Source organism: Camelus ferus, chromosome 18 (genome assembly GCF_009834535.1).
Source record: "Camelus ferus isolate YT-003-E chromosome 18, BCGSAC_Cfer_1.0, whole genome shotgun sequence".
Classification (NCBI taxonomy): Eukaryota; Metazoa; Chordata; class Mammalia; order Artiodactyla; family Camelidae; genus Camelus; species Camelus ferus.
Genome location: NC_045713.1, coordinates 626,349 through 631,098, shown reverse-complemented (window position 1 = coordinate 631,098; position 4,750 = coordinate 626,349).

The window sequence follows — 4,750 nt, the reverse complement described above, 5'->3', positions numbered from 1 at the left end:
CACTCCAAAAATTTTTCTTGAGAAAACGGCCTGATTTTCAAAACTGGATTTAGGTAAAAGCTGCAAATTCAGAGTTAATGTTTCTAGGTGTAAATATGCCATGTATGGCGGATGAAAGTTCTGTAATCTACATGCTCACAACTCTTTTGAGAAAGTTTTTTAAAACCTTGATGCATGTAGAGTGTTCTGAAATTGGAATGTCACTGTGAGGGAAACTAAGTAAAGTAAATTTCTATTGGGAAGTACTCGCTCCACGAGAATTTTTCTGCGAAAACTCCTTCATTTTTGATACTGGCTTTTTGAAAAGGCTGCAAAATCTGAGAAAATATATCTAAGTGTCAATATTCATGGTATTGTGATGAAAGTTTGGTAATCCACATGCTAACAAATCTGGAGTGAATAGTTTTCAAATCCTTCATGCATGTAGCATGTTCGGAACACGGAAATTCACGGCCAGGGAATTTATGTAAATTACATTTCTCTTGGATAAAAATCGCTCCAAGAGATTTTTCCCCAGAAAACTGCGTGATTTTACAACCTGGCGTTAGGAAAACCCTGCGAACTCAGATTAATAGATTCTCTGTGTAAATATGCCTGGTATGGTGCATCAAAGTTCTGTTAATCCGCATGCTGACAACTCTGTAGTGAATATTTCTCGAATCCGAGATACATGAAGCGTGTTCGGAACACAGAATATCACTGTGAGCGAATCTATGTAAAATAAATCTCTCTTGGGTAGAACACGCTCCAAGAGTTTTTACTATGAAATCAGTCTCATTTTCGAAACTGGCATTTGAAAATCTCTGCAGAATCAGAGAAAATGCTTCAAAGTGTCAATATGCTTTGTATTGTGATGGAAGTTCGTAAAATCACATGCAAACAAATCTGTGGTGAATATTTGTAGAAAGCGTTATGCATGTAGCGTGAACGTATCACAGAAATTCCTGGCGATGGAATCTATGTAAATTACACGTCTACTGTTTAGAACTCGCTCCAAAAATTTTTTCCTGAGAAAACGGCCTGATTTTCGAAACTGACATTAGGAAAAAGCTGCAAATTCACATTTAATGTTTCTAGGTGTAAATATGACATGTATGGTGGATGAAAGTTCTGTAATTTACATGTTCACAAGTCATTTGTTAAACTCTGTTGAAACCTTGATGCATGTAGCGTGTTCAGAAATTGGAATGTCACTGTGAGGGAATCTATGTAAATTATATTTCTATTGGGAAGTACTCGCTCCACGAGAATGTTTCTGTGAATCTGCCTCATTTTCAAAACTGGCATGAGGAAAGACATTCAAAATATGAGAAAATGCTTCAAAGTGTCAATATGGTTTTATGGAGGATGAAATTTCGTTTATCATTATGCTAACAAGTCTGAAGTGAATAATTGTCAAATCCGTGATGCATGTAGCTTTTTCGGAACACGGAATTTCACGATGACGGGTTCTATGTAAATTGCGTGTCTATTGGGTAGAACACGCTAAAAGAGGATTTTTCTGCAAAAAAATGCATGATTTTAAAAACTGACATTAGGAGAAATCTACTAAATCAGAATAAAACCTTCTATGTATAAATATGCTTTGTAAGGTGGATGAAAGTTCTGTAATACACATGTACACAACTCATTAAAAATGTTTCTCAAAACCATGATGAATGTAGTGTGTTTGGAACACGGAATGTCACGGTGAGTGAAACTATGTAAATTATATATCTTTTGGGTACAACTCGCTCCAAGAGCATTTTTCTGCCAAATCTGCCTCATTTTCAAAACTGGGGTTAAAGCTAACCTGTGAAATCTGAGAAAATCCTTCAAAGTTTCAGTAAGTCTTGTATGGTGGATGAAAGTGCTGTAATCCACTTGTTAACAACTCTGTAGTGAATATTTGTCGAATCCGAGATGCATGTAGCGTGTTCAGAACATGGAATTTCACGGTGAGCGAATCCATGTAAATTACATGTCTATTGGTTAGAACCAGCTCCAAGAGGTTTTTTGCCGTGAAATCTGCCTCATTTTCGAAACTGGCGTTTGGAAAGCTCTGTGAAATCAGAGAAAATGCTTCTAGGCATGAATATGCTTTTTATTGTGATGAAAATCCTGTAATCCACATGCAAACAACCATGTAGTGTAATTTTCTCGAATAGTTTATGCATGTAGTGTGTTCAAGACACGTAATTTCACAGTGGTGGAATTTATGTAATTTACATATCTATTGGGTAGAACACTCTCCAACATTTTTTTCCTTTGAAAACTGCCTGATTTTCGAAACTGCTATTAGGAAAATGCTGCGACCAAGAGTAAATGTTTCTAGGTGTAAATATGCCTTGTATGGTGGATGGAAGTTCTGTAATACACATGTACACAACTCATTAAAAATGATTCTCAAACACATGATGTATATAGTGTGTTTGGAACACGGAATGTCACGTTGAGGGAAACTATGTAAATTACATATCTATAGGTTAGAACCCAATCCAGGAGCATTTTACTGAAAAATCAGCCTCAGCTTTGAAACTGGAGTTATGAAAATGCTGCAAAATCTTAGTAAATGCTTTAAGGTGACAATATATCTTCAATGGTTTATTAAAGATTTATAATCCGCTAGCTAACAACTCAGCAGTGAATTTTTGTTGAAAACGTGGTGCATGTACCGTTTTCAGAACACGGAATGTTATGGTGACGGTATTTACAAAATGAGATTTCTATGGGATAGATCATGCACCAAGAGAATTTATCTGCAAATACTCCCTGATTTCCATAACTGACGTTAGGGTAATTCTGCGAAATCTAAGTAAATGTTTTTAGGTGTAAATATGCCTTGCACTGTGGTGGAAAAATCTGTAATCCACATGCTCACGGTCATTAAATCATGTTTGTCGAAGCCGTGATGAATGTAACGTTTTCGGAACACGGAATGTATCGGCGAGTGAAACTCGGAAAATAACAACTCTACTGGATAGAATTCGCTTGAATTGAATTTTTCTGCGAAAATTTCATGATTTTCGAAACTGGATGTTACGAAAAACCTGCGAAATCCGAATAACAACTTCTAGGTTTAAATATGCCTTGTATGGTGGTCGAAAGTTCGGTAATACACATGCTCACACTCATTATGTAATGTTTGTTGAATTCGTGATGCATGTAACGTGTTTGGAATATGGAATGTCATAGTGAATGAAACAATGTAAGTTACATGTCTATTGGGTAGAACTCGCTTGAAGAGAAATTTTCTGCGAAATGTGCCTCATTTTCGAAACTGCCATTAGGAGAACCCTGTGAAATCTGAGAAAATGCTTCTAAGTGTCAATATGCCTTGAATGGTGAATGAAAGTCCAGTAATCCACATGTTAATAGCAGTCTAGTGATTATTTTTCAAACCGTGATTCATGTAGCGCTTTTGGAAAATGGAATTTCACAGTAATGAAACGATGTAAATTACAATTCTATTGGGTAGAACTAGCTAGAATAGAATTTTTCTGCGAAAATTGCATGATTATCGAATCTGAAGTTTGGAAAAAGCTGCAAAATGAGCATAAATATTTGTAGTTGTAAATATGCCTTTTTGTTGGAAGAAAGTTCGGTAATCCACATTTTCACAACTTATTAAAGAATCTTTTTCTAATCCGAGATGCGTGTATCAAGTAGGGAACGTGGAATTTCACGGTGATTGAAACAATGTAAATTACTTCTCTATTGGGTAGAACTCGCTCCAAAAGAATTTTTCTGCGAAATCTGCTTCATTATTTAAACTGGCTTTTGGGAAAGACAGAAAAATCTGAGAAAATATATCTAAGTGTCAATATTCATGGTATTGTGATGAAAGATTGGTAATCCGCATGCGAACAAATCTGGAGTGAATATTTGTCAAATCCATCATGCATGTAGCATGTTTGGAACACGGAATTTCACGGCCAGGGATATTATTTAAATTACATTTCTCTTCGTTAGAAATCACTTCAAGAGATTTTTCCTGAGAAATCTGCCTGATTTTCGAATTTTGCGTTACGAAAACCCTGCAAACTCAGATTAATAGATTCTTGGTTTAAATATGCCTTTTATGGTGGATGAAAGTTCGGTAATCCGCATGCTAACATCTCTGTATTGAATATTTGTCGAATCCGAGATACATGAAGTGTGTTTGGAACACAGAATATCACGGTGAGCGAATCTATGTAAAATACATGTCTCTTGGGTAGAACTCGCTCCCAGAGATTTTTCTGCGAAATCTGCATCATTTTCGAAACTGGCGTTTGAAAATCTCTGCAAAAGCAGAGAAAATGCTTCATAATGTCAATATGCGTTTTATTGTGATGGAAGATCGTAAAACCACATGCAAATAAATCTGTGGTGAATATTTGTAGAAAGCATTATGCATGTAGCGTGATCGTATCATGGAAATTCTGGCGATGGAATCTATGTAAACTACACGTCTATAGGGTAGAACTCGCTCCAAAAAGTTTTTTCTTGAGAAAACGGCCTGATTTTCGAAACTGGCATTAGGTAAAAGCTGCAAATTCAGAGTTAATATTTCTAGGTGTATATATGCCATGTATGGTGGATGAAAGTTCTGTAATCTACATGCTCACAACTCTTTTGAGAAAGTTTGTTGAAACCTTGATGCATGTAGCGTGTTCGGAAATTGGAATGTCACTGTGAGGGAAACTAAGTAAATTAAATTTCTATTGGGAAGTACTCGCTCCACGAGAATTTTTCTGCGAATCTGCCTCATTTTCAAAACTGGCATTAG